The sequence below is a fragment of the Zea mays genome, chromosome 7, assembly GCF_902167145.1.
Source record: "Zea mays cultivar B73 chromosome 7, Zm-B73-REFERENCE-NAM-5.0, whole genome shotgun sequence".
NCBI classification, from domain to species: Eukaryota; Viridiplantae; Streptophyta; class Magnoliopsida; order Poales; family Poaceae; genus Zea; species Zea mays.
In genome coordinates, this window is record NC_050102.1 from 136582032 (window position 1) to 136595643 (window position 13612).

A 13612-nucleotide genomic window follows, 5' to 3' on the forward strand; every position below is an offset into this window, starting at 1 on the left:
GGTTTTCCAAATATATCCAATAAAAATCCTAATATGAAGATAACACCAAAATTTATTTATTTATTTATTTATAATATATTTTTTCCTTTATAGTGTATATTCTTTTCCCCCTCTTCTTCTTTTATTTTTGAATTCTATTTTTTTCAAACTTAACCTTGTCTCGTGAATTCAAACACAAATGCAAAAATACAAGAGTCTCAGCATGAGATGCTCATTTATGTATTTATTTATTTGCTATTTGACTATTTTAATTCCCATAATTTAGTATGCATAAAGAAAAGGAAATCAAATAATTCTTAAAACACTAACATATAAGTATGCTTACTTATTTATCTTATTATTTTTCTCCTATACAGATTTTTGGGCTTTACAAATCCTACCCCCCTTAATAGAAATCTCGTCCTCGAGATTTGTAAGAAAAGGGAATATATAAAGCCAAATGTTTGGTTGCAGTTTAACTTCGAGTTTTTTTTCAAATGGATTTAAGCACAAATGTTTTCTATATTTTTTTCTTAAGTCATTAAATAAGGAAATGATCAGGAACACATGGGTATACTTTGTTTAGCTATTGGGCAGGAGTAGGGAAGGTTGCGTTAATAAAGATTAGGGCAAAGAAAGATTCCAATATGGATGGGGGAACTTTTCTCATATGATGATCCAGCTTGGTCTTTGAAGACTTGAGTTGGTGCTTATCCTTCCTTGATGAGGTTGATCATCTTCGGTCTTTAATCTTGGAGTTATCATCTGAGTTTATGGACAAGTAGATAGATGTGGGTAGGATAGGTTTTATGAGATAGTTCAAAATCTTGGGCGTTTTTAATTTATGTTGATCTATACGGATTATACATGTAGGTCAAATAGTAGTATATGGCCGAGTTGGTCTAGGACACCAAATTTGGATTAAATCATTATCATAGGAGTAGGGTCTAGTCTATTTTTTTCACTATTAATTGGTGAAGTGACTGACCTTAGGTTACTCAACTTAAGGTTAGACTTCGTTAGGTTAGATTAACCTATTAGATAGGATCAGATCTAGAATAAATTGATATGATTATTTTAGACTAGATAAGATCTAATTAGTTTGGATTAGATCATGGTTGTTACACTAGTGTGGGGTAAATATGTTTATTAGGGCAAGATAAATCCATAAGGAATAGGTAGAATCTTTTGAGGTAAGTTAGATCTATTTGGATAAGATAAAATCTTTTCAAGATAAGATGAATCTATTAAGATAAGAGAGAATCTTTTACGATAAGATGGATCTATGAGGATAGATATATTTTAACGAGGGATAATCTAGTTTATCTAGTTTCTTATGAATTTTATTTATTTATATTTATACTATATATATGCAGATGTAATTGTGGACATTACTCCACAACTCATCACACTCAACCAAAGATCCAAATCAGACAAATATCATAAGAACAAGCATTCAAGCATATAGATACTTATAAAAATAGTTTTGTTTTTTTCCTAAGAATAGGTCTCCTATTCCTAAGGTCACTTTAGGTACGGGATTTCAAAGTGTGAAGTCCACATTTGTCTTTAGAAGGAAAAGATAAGAGTAATCAGAGTAAGCGGAAATAGATGAGAAAAGATTAAGATACGTTTAGAAAAGAATCAGAGTAGCAAAGGTAAGTAGAGAATGGTTGTCCAGTTCTATCTAGGTTTCGTCCTACAGTCAACATTCCTCTGATACCACTTCTGTCACACCCGGGTTTTAGGGGCACCAAGACCCGGGCGCGAACATAATCACCAGGTGTGCTGGGACCAAGTCTCACACATATGATGAATCATGGCACAGGGTCGAATGTCACATCTTTACTAAATATCAGGAGTTCTATACAAAATAAATAAATAATTACATTATAAGGAGACAACGGTCCAGCAACCCAAAGTTGACTGGGAGACGATGGCCTAGACCTCTCACGAACTTGCCACAACATCCTCCATGCGCCTCATCTTGCGGTACCTGTTCTTGACCTGTGGGGGTGTGTGAGACAGCAAGAGTGAGCTCACATACGTTCATCGCTCAACAAGTTGTGGGGAATAATGTGCATGAACTCGCCAAAGGTAAGAGCTCACGTGAAGTGTAAGGCTTACCAAAGAGGATGGTTAGAGCTGAGCATTGCTTTTAAAGTTGGTCAAAATTTTATTAACAGTTACTAAGTATAAGTAAATACCAACCCAATTAAGTAGTAGAACAAAAGTAACATCATCACCTGCGATGCAATGCATATGACAATTTGAATTTAGTTCCATAAATTAATCATCAGAGAGTCCTGAGCTGCTCATGACCGTGAGCTCGGCTAGTATACCAGTTTTACACTCTGCAGAGGTTGTACCCTTTACCCACAAGTCATGTTACCCATCTGCCAAGGGATCGTGACTTCCCATACACCTCTACCGAGGAGGCGAGGCAGGGTAACACTACGAGGCCTTTACAAAGTTCCACTAGCTTCAAAAAACCCGCTACAGTTTATAGGAAGCTCCAATGCAGGGTTCTTGCCTGACCGCCATCGCAGCAAAATCAACCAAGGACCTCCCTACACTGACCACTCCCCTACTGCCCTTGCCCCTTTCGGGTAAGGTAGTCCTCCACTAGCTTTCCTAATTAATCAGCCAAGGGCGTCCATAAACCCTTGTGGTGGCACGTGTTTCTCAAGTTAAGCTCTATGTTCCAATTAACATTAATGATCTTGACATGAACATAAATAGAATAACAAAATAACTGGAACATAGATATGATAAATAATTATCCCAAATCCATGCAAAGCAATAGCAAACTACCCAAGTGATTCAGGGGTAAACAAGGTAATGAGATAAACAATCTAGGGTAACCTATTAGGTCCCATCAAAATTAACCTATGCATGAATATGTGACATTAAAAAACATTATTGGGTAAGAAGTGGTCAAGGGCACAACTTGCCTAGGACTTGAGATTCCAGGTACCAGGATGATCTTCAAGTGACACGTGTCCTCACTGCTAGTCGTAGCAATACAAACGAAACATGGTATAGGAAAAATTAACATCACATCATACATAAGCACACACTGCATAATAGTAATCCATGCGTCACTACGAGATCGTGGGTTCGAGAACCGCTAAATTCGGAGTTACGGTTATTAAGTTATGAATTTCCTAAATTATTTAGTGCTTAGAATAGATTAATCCTTATGAACAATTTTAATTCAAGTTTCATGGATAAACAAATGTACTAGGTGATGAATAATATTAATACAAAATTGTTGCAACTGGAATGACTCAATTTGGAGTTAAAATGAATTTACTATGAATTATTGAAGTTCTAGCACTCATTTATATCATAAAAACCTATTTTCTAATTCATTTATTCATTTTAACACGCCACTGGACTGAGCCTCAATTACAGGAAAGTCCAGGGGTTAATGCGCGAAAAGTCCCAAGACACAGATCTACCCCGCGGTGGATGGCGGGTTGATTTCTAAATAAGCCGAGGGCTCTTTTGCAAAAATACTACGGCGATGGGGGTATGGTTCAATAAGGACCGATGGATCAGATTTGAACGCGTGAGATTAAATCGAGCCCCACCCCAAACCGGTTTGCTCTGCAGACCATCGGATCGACGATCAACGGCTCGGATTCAAAGTGCCGAAGGGATATTTGCTTCTTCTAATCTTGATCGTCGCTTGCGAATCCAACGACCCGAGATTTAAAACACTCAGATCAATTGTCAAGCGCCCGATCCAGATCAGACGGCCAAGGACGGATCCGGGTGAAACGTTATCTAGAGCGTCCAATTGAAGATATAATGGCTAGCCTTCTTTCTCCTACCTGAGTCCAAGCTGGGCGACAGAAGGCATGTTCTTCGCCTGCATCTCCGCCCACAGCCGCTTCACTCTCCTCCACGCGACCACCAGGGAGAGCGGCTGCACAGCCACGGACGGCTTCGTACCCGAATGGCGCGAGGCCGTCGACCCTCCACGTGCGCCGAACGCAACCACGAGCCACAGCCCCAACGCCAACGCAAGCCCATGATGGCGGATCACCAACTGTTCTCTCTCTTCTCTCTCTCTGTGTTTCTGCTTGTGCTCGGTTCTAGGGGATGGGGCATCGGCTGGGCTTTATAGGGGCGAGCAGAGCAATCCCCAACGGAATTCCGAAGCTTGCGGCGAGCGGCAGCAACAACCCAACATGCCCAGCGCGGAAGCTACGGGGGAGAAGTCCATCAGACGAGGCGGAGTCCGCGGGGTTGTTGCCCTATCGCAACGGAGGAAAACAAGGAAGAAGATTCCGACCCAGGGGCCCCACCTGTCATCCAATGCTCGGAAGCAAGCGTGCGCACAGGCAAAGATTGGCGAGCGGACCCGCATGGCAGTGTAAGGGCAGTATGGGGCGGTGGGAGACAACCTGGGCTGGTGCGGCGTAATTCCAGGGGAAAAGTGGGCCACGACCGAGAGAGATATTGGGCCAATGTGAGAATTTGGCCCGCCAGTGGTAAGCTCCTCTTTATTTTATCCTTTCTTTTCCAACTTTGAAACTTCATTTCAAAATTAAATCTTGTTTGAACTTCGCTTTTCCAAATATATCCAATAAAAATCCTAATATGAAGATAACACCAAAATTTATTTATTTATTTATTTATTTATAATATATTTTTTCCTTTATAGTGTATATTCTTTTCCCCCTCTTCTTCTTTTATTTTCGAATTCTATTTTTTTTCAAACTTAACCTTGTCTCGTGAATTCAAACACAAATGCAAAAATACAAGAGTCTCAGCATGAGATGCTCATTTATGTATTTATTTATTTGCTATTTGACTACTTTAATTCCCATAATTTAGTATGCATAAAGAAAAGGAAATCAAATAATTCTTAAAACACTAACATATAAGTATACTTACTTATTTATCTTATTATTTTTCTCCTATACAGATTTTTGGGCTTTACATCAATCATCCTCAATCTATATGTATTGTATTGGGCCAAAAACTAAAGTATCCAAACAAAGCTTAAATGTGTCAATGGAAATTTTTTACTGAGTTTAGACACCTCATACATATCCTAATCTATACTCATCTTTATTCTCATCCTCATATCTATCATGGGTATAAAATTTATTTCATACTCATCCTCGTTCAGGTATTAGGTCCTCAATGGATCTCTGTCCTCTATAAAAAAACACTATCACATTATATTTTATATGACATTAACAATCAGACGACACACAACAACAATACATCACCAGTAAATCTGATATGTAACAAGAAAAAACATTGTTTAACCATAAAAAAGCAAAAACAAAGTGACACATAGACTGATGGCTAGCTGACTAGGTTATGTGGATGGGTGCTTGAAAGGATTGTGAGAGCTAGAGTTAGTTGTTGCGCTTATTGTCTATTAGGCTTTACACCTAATTTTATTGGATGCATATTACCCATGGGTAATCGGATTCGGATGATTGCTTGCCAAATCTATACCCGCTTATCTTATGGATAAGGATTTTGTCCCATATATAACACATGGGGATAATTTATATACCATATCCTAACTCTAATAGAGGAATTCATCATCTGTTAGCGGGTATCGAGTCGTCATTAATGAAAGGGAATTAGGCTTACACCTATTTCCTAATTGATTTTGGTGGTTGAATTGCCCAACACAAATAATTGGACTAACTAGTTTGCTCTAGTCTATAAGTTCTACAGGTGCCAAAGGTTCACAAAAAGCCAATAAAAAGACCAAGAAAAGGGTTCAAACAAAGAGAGCAAGGGACAACCGAAGTGCTCCCTGGTCTGGCGCACCGGACTGTCCGGTGTGCCACCGGACAGTGTCCGGTGCACCAAGGGACTCCAAGCTGAACTCCTCACCTTCAGGAATTCTCAGAGGCGCTCCGCTATAATTCACCGGACTGTCCGGTGCACCACCGGACAGTGTCCGGTGCCCCAAGGGAGAGCGACTCTGAACTCGCCAGCTTCGGGAATCCGCTCCGCTAAAATTCACCGGACTGTCTGGTGAGCCAGCGGAGCAACGGCTACTTCGCGCGCAACGGTCGACTGTAACGCATTAAATGCGCGCCTGCGCGCGTAGAGGACAGAGCACGCGCGGGTGGCACACCGGACAGTCTACAGGGCTTGTCCGGTGCACCACCGGACAGCCAGGCGGGCCCACAAGTCAGAGCTCCAACGGTCGGAACCCAACTGCCGGGTGACGTGGCTGGCGCACCGGACTGTCCGGTGCGCCATGCGACGAAGCCTTCACCAAACGGCTAGTTTGGTGGTTGGGGTTATAAATACCCCCAACCACCCCACATTCAAGTTATCCAAGTTTCTACACTTCTACACCTTACAAGAGCTATAGCATTCAATACAAGACACACCAAAGAGATCAAATCCTCTCCCAACTCCACACAAAGCTTTAGTGATTAGAGAAAGTGATTTGTTGTGTTCATTTGAGCTCTTGCGTTTGGATTGCTTCTTTTCTTTCTCATTCTTCTTGCGATCAACTCAATTGTAACCGAGGCAAGAGACACCAATTGTGTGGTGCTCCTTGCGGGAACTTAGTGTTCCGTTTGATTGAGAAGAGAAGCTCACTCGGTCCGAGGGACCGTTTGAGAGAGGGAAAGGGTTGAAAGAGACCCGGTCTTTGTGACCACCTCAACGGGGAGTAGGTTTGCAAGAACCGAACCTCGGTAAAACAAATCATCGTGTCTCGCTCTTTATTCGCTCACGATTTGTTTTGCGCCCTCTCTCTCGGACTCGTTATTATTTCTAACGCTAACCCGACTTGTAGTTGTGCTTAAGTTTATAAATTTCAGATTCACCCTATTCACCCCCCCTCTAGGCGACTTTCAATTAACATCTCTAGACACATCTCTACGACCTAAAAAGTAAATTTATAAGATTCACTTCACAGTTTGTTCGAAACAGTTTTACTAATAAAAAATAAATCTGAATTTAGGATTCCTCTATCAATAAATCTGACATTCACTATAAAACTGCTTATTAGGCTTCTGAGCAGCATTTTAGTTGGAATAACTGTTGTGAAAGTGGCCTAGAGGGGAGGGTGAATAGGCTACACCTGAAAATTTTCACTAAAAACTTCGAGATAGGTCAAATTAAAGTTGCACTGGTGCAAACCGGTTCAGTTGATTTTGTTTACAACTGAACAAGTTTGAACCTGCTCAACTTAGATTAAATAATCAGCTAAACAAATATTACGAAGTAGTGAAAGATTTTTCTAACGACTTGCCCTACAACAAACTCACTCAAATAGATGAATATGAACCAACCAACAATTTAAGGCACTTGACAAGAAAGCACACGAACACGCGATTTATCCTGAGGTTCGGCAACCACCACAAAGGTGTCCTACTCCTCGTTGAGGAGCCCACAAAGGGTCGGGTCTTTTCCAACCCTAATCCTCCACAAGCCGACCATAAAGGTCAAGGCAATCTCTTCTCAAATTTGCTCAAAGAGCGGGTAATACAAACTTCTTGGGGTCGTCCACAAATTTGGAGACTCCCAAGCAACCTCTAACCGTCAAGGAACACAAGGCTCCAAGAGTAACAAATCCGCACAAGGTCAAGTTTGCAATGAGCTCAAGAACAAAGAGAATGAGAGAATCAAGATGAAATTGACAGCGCGTTAGATCGACTTCACCTTACACCAAGGATCCTTCAATCGATTGAAGAGGATGCGATTTCAGGTGTGAGATGTGAATTGAATGCCTTTGGTTGGGGTTTGGTCAGCTGAGAACTCGTGGAGAGAGCAGAAGTAATGAAGAGAGAGAGTGTGGGGGGCATTTAAAGGATCCCCCAAAAGCTGGCAGCCGTTGGGAGAAAAGAGCCGAAAACCGGTTTACAGACCGGTTGAACCGGTTTCCACCAGGATGATCCCGGTCCACTGACCTACTCAGCCGGAGACTCGACCGGATCCAAAACCGGTTGAGCCGGGACAAATTCCGGTTGAACCGGTTTCCCAAAAATATCTGCAACGATTTTTCTGACAGCTCTGACTGTCAGACAGGTCATAGCAGGGATGGCAGAGGAACAGTCCCGAAACTGGTTGAACCGGTTTCAGGTCCGGTTGAACCGGTTTCAAAGGCTGAAAAGAAAGTTTTGAACATTTTGAAGTGAACAAAGGTGGAACTCTTGTGGGAAGTAAAAATGGTTTTTCTCAAAGGCATTCATGATCTGGAAAAGTGTTCTCTAAGATGATTTTGAAGGATTTTGAACTTAGCTCATTGCATAACTTACTTAACCATTGCGGATCCCTCTTAATTGAACGGCGATTCCTATCAACTCAAGAATTATAAAATGAACACTGCCGTTGTTTCCAAGCACTTGGAGCACGCCATATGATGTAGAATTTAAATCTGTTGTGCTGTACATTTTTATGCTCATAAGATCTGTGCTTCTCCTGTCTGTAGAATTACTATGTACATGCTAGGAGCAAACTTGTTAGAGTCTCTGTTTGTTTTGTCTTTTAATCACCAAAACTCTCAATTAGGGTTGATTGCACTTACAATCTCCCTCTTTTTGGTGATTGATGCCAAAACAAACTAGAGTAGAGATAAAAATTAAAAATTAAGAACACTTGCGAGATAAAAGTATTTGTGTATGTGCAGCTCCCCCTAAATATGTGCATGAGTTTTGTGATATTAATATTGACTTGATATGTCAATTTGCAACATATTTAGAGAGAGTGAACAACCAACACAATACACAAAAACTGAGGGATGCAACACAATTATATAGGATGTGATGATAAAAAGAGTAGTATTACACAGACAAGCACATCATTGCATAGCATAAGATATGAAATGTTACTACTGGCTATTACAATAATGTCATCACATCACATCATTAAAAAGTTTGTGGCCTCTAAGCCATCACCACATGCATCACGAGTCAGACAAATAATAATTATTACAAAACAGGTGTTCATTACATAAATTAAAGGTGCTACTAAGATGAGAATCCTTTTCCCCCTTTTTGGAAACAAGAACCAAAAAAGGAGAGAGCCACCAAGCCATAGATCACCACTGAGGAGGATGATGCGGAGCAAAGAAATGATGTGCCAGGTGAGATGCAAAGTGTTCTTCCCCAGACTGATCTGGGGGAGGAACACTTCCTGAAGGATCCTGGGGCAGAGGATGAGAAGAGGATTGACCCGGATCCCCCTGATAGGGAGGCGGGGCAAACTGCTCACGATCATTAAAGTATTCTTCATCTTCTTCTTCATCGTCAGCTGACATAAAAGGCACCCCGTAGGCCTGCTGGTGCCACTCATTGATTTCTGGAGGAGGCGGATGGAGAGGCACGTCAGGAGAGCGAGGGGCAAAAGACATACCCATAGAGGAAGCTTGACGACGAAGATTGTCGTCAGTCTCCCTCTAACGCCTTGCCAGCTCATGCACATCTGCAGAAATATTCCGGCACATAGAAAAAAATGCTACAATCCCATGGGCCAGGCGGGCACCCATCCCTCGGCCACGACCTCGACCACGACCACGACCACGTGGCATGGGAGATCCGTGGCCAGGGGAGGGATGCGAGGCACCGGCAGCAGCAGGACCAGTAGAAGTATGTGCATGGGAGCTGGAAGGGGCTTTCCTCAAACGCCCTGCTGGATTGTTTGGATCAATCCAGAAGGGGGTATAAGATAGATGTCTAGTACCTTTCTCATAGCGGAACTGCGTCACCACTTCAATCATCTTCATGATGAAAGGTGCATGTAAACATCCCTTAAGAGGAAAGCAGACATCATGGATAATCTCCTGCCAGATCATGTCAAAAACGTTGATTCTTTCCGAGCTATTGGGCTTCATAAACGAGAGCAAGACTTTGCTCTCATCGAGGATGTTCATCTGGTTACCCCCTTTGGGAATGAGGGTCATTCTGGTGAGAGAGTTGATATATCTGTAATATTTGTGCAGATTTGTGGACTCCCAAAATTTTCCAGTCTCAGAGATATGAAGATCTCTGGCTTCATCTTTGGTGGGTTGGCGAAAATCATGAATTTTGATTTTGTCCCCAGAAATGTCATCATCAGAGAATCCAAGAATGTGAGCGAACCGCCGGTAGCTCACCTTGTACCAGCTGCCTTCGATATAGAAATTAAGATAAGGAAAGTTGTAGGGACTTTCCTCATCGGCCAACTTGATCCAAAGAGTGGAATAAAACTGAGCAATGACCTCATCATTCCAATCATATTGGAAGGTCATAATATTCTTCATTTTCTTCCTCTCACAGGCCCTCAAAGCCTGTGTCATTTCCGGATCTCCAATAGCTTCACATCATTCCCAGTTGATGTACCGCTGATGCAGAATGGGCTGATGTTTCTTGGGAAGAATTACCGAGTTGTAGAAATTGACATGCTGAAGAGTCCAGAACCGATTCCCATCAATCCTGGCATCACGAATACGTAATGCAGGATTCTGAAAGCGGGTGTCCTGGAGAAGTGCAGAACCCCCGCTGGCAGTAAAATCCGTAACTGGCTCATTGCCAGAACGACGGGCCTCCGCCCGGTGGAGAACCAACCCTCGGATAATAGGAGTGTGGGCAGAGGGAAGGTCAATCTCATCATCCTTTCCACCATCATCATCACTTGTCGGCTCCCATGCTTGTGGATTTGCCACGGGTCGGGACCGATCGGAGGGATTCCGGGCCGTCCGACCGCGAGCTCCATGAGACCCGGAGGCCTCACCACCTTGCATTACGTTCCCAGATCCTCGCCCACGCTTGGATCTGGAACGCGGGGGAGTTTCTTCATGAATTTCTTGTTCATCGGAAGAGTTGGATTCAACAACTGATGGATTCCTCCGACGCACCATCCTTAAAATAAAAGATAGAACCTATGATGAGTGAGGAGATCGATGTTCAAGGATCTTAACAAACACGTTTGAGTAGAGACACGTATGATATTGAGCATGCACTTCAACCGTTCATGCGAGCGGTTCAACTACAACGAACAATACCAAACAACTAAACTCAAACAATGTTCGAGACAAAAGAAGATAGTCTAAGTGTTTCAAGCACCTAAACTAAAATGTATCCTTGAAACGATACACTAGATAATCAAGAACGGGTGAGATCGAGTAAAAACATGAAGAAATAAGGTAATACCTCGATCTGAAGTTTGAACCACAGAAATTCCAATGAAAGTGAGGGAGTTGATGGAGGAAGCCGAGAGGGACGAATCTTCCAACGAACTCTCAAGGATTTGATGGCACAAACGGGCTTTGGTTTGTGGTGTGAGTGAGAGGGAGAGAGAGAGAAAGTGTAGGCAACGGCGGCTGGAAGAAGTGAATGGGTAAGAAGTGAAAGGAGGAAGGGGAGAAGAAAAAGGGGCGGCGTCGGCTGGTCAGCAGACCCAAAACCGGTTCAACCGGTTATAAAACCGGTTCAACCGGTTTTGCGTCAAAGTGAGCAGTAAAAGCGCGCAGAAAAAGTTGCTGACTGCGCGGAATTTCTGTCAGACTGACAGCGCAGTCTGCGAGACTGACGGCGCTGACTGCGGCGCTGACTGACTGCACGGACGCGGAGGCGGCCAAAACCGGTTCAACCGGTTTTTATACCGGTTCAACCGGTTTCCACCAGGGGAAAACCGGTTGAGTGGCCTACTCAGCCGATTTACTCAACCTATTTTGAGGAATTGCCCGGTAAGGCTTTAGCCACACTTTACATATATGACATGAGTAATTTTAATAATAAAAACAGTATTTATCATGACATTTTGTGCATGCAACAATTTTATATCCATCAATCATGTGATCAAATTTTAGTTTTATGTTACGTTTTGCGAATCCAAGATATTTAGCTCACTCCTAAGAAAGCAAAACCTAGTCTCATCAAGGGGTTTTGTGAAGATATCGGCTAGTTGATTTTTGGTGCTCACATGAAACAGTTTGATATCTCCTTTGGCTTCATGGTCTCTCAAGAAATGATGTCTAATGTCAATGTGTTTAGTTCTAGAGTGTTGCACAGGATTGTTTGCAAGTTTTATGGCACTCTCATTGTCACACAATAGTGGAATCTTATTAAACTCACAACCAAAATCTCTAAGGGTTTGCTTCATCCATAACAACTGTGCACAACATGCCCCAGCTGCTATGTACTTAGCTTCTGCAGTGGAAAGTGCAACACAATTTTGTTTCTTGGAACTCCATGACACTAAGGACTGCCCAAGGAATTGGCAAGTCCCAGTAGTGCTTTTTCGATCTACTTTGCAACCGGCATAATCTGAGTCAGAGTAGCCAAGTAAATCGAAAAGAGAGCCTTTAGGATACCATAATCCTAGGTTTTGGGTGTGGACTAAGTATCTTAGGATTCTCTTAATGGCAACAAGATGGCAATCTTTAGGATTCGCTTGAAAGCATGCACACATGCAAACACTTAACATGATATCAGGTCTAGATGCACATAAGTAAAGCAGTGACCCTATCATTGATCTATATAACTTTTGATCTACCGGTTTACCTTCTTCATTTAGGTCGAGATGTCCATTTGATGACATTGGAGTCTTGGCGTGCTTTGCCTTTTCCATGCCAAACTTCTTGAGCATATCTTTTGTATATTTGGTTTGGCATAGAAAGGTACCTTCCTTGAGTTGTTTGACTTGAAATCCCAGGAAGTATTTGAGCTCGCCCATCATAGACATCTCAAACCTGTTCGTCATTACTTTGCTAAACTCTTCACAAAATTTTTCATTAGTACTACCAAATATAATGTCATCGACATATATTTGGCACACAAATAATTCATTGTCAACTTTGCGAGTAAATAATGTAGAGTCGGCTTTTCCTATTGTAAATCCATTCTTATTTAAAAAATCTTTGAGGCAATCATACCAAGCTCTAGGGGCTTGTTTAAGCCCGTAGAGCGCCTTGTGAAGTAGATAGACGTGGTTTGGCTTCCTTGGATCTTCAAAGCCCGGTGGTTTCTCCACATAGACCCTCTCTTGTAGTGGTCCATTTAGAAATGTGTTCTTGACATCCATTTGATATAACTTGAAATCATGGTTAGTAGCATAGGCAATTAATATTCTAATTGACTCTAACCTTGCTACCGGCGCATATGTTTCACCAAAATCAAGTCCTTCCACTTGAGTGTAGCCTTGGGCAACCAACCATGCTTTATTTCTTGTAACAACGCCATGTTCATCTTGTTTGTTCCTAAAGACCCATTTTGTCCCAATCACATTTTGCTTGGGTCTTTGAACCAAGGACCAGACTTCATTCCGGGTGAAGTTGTTCAATTCCTCTTGCATGGCAATTATCCAATCCGGATCACCCAATGCTTCTTCAACCTTAAGTGTCTCAAGAGAGGAAACAAACGAGTAAAATTCACAAAAATTTGCTAAACGAGTTCGAGTTGTTACCCCTCTCCTGATGCTACCCAGAATGTTGTCCACCAGATGATCTCTTTGAATGGTATGATGGACTCGAGGATGGGGCATTGATGGTTGTCTTTGAATTTGCTCCTCCTCATCATCCACTTGATCAAGAGGTACTTCACCATTAACATTTTCGTGTTCATCTTCTACCACAGTTGGCATCCTTTGAGGTTGATGATTTTCTTCAAGACTTGGATGACTTGAGGTTGATGGGTTTGCTTGGGTGGAGGAT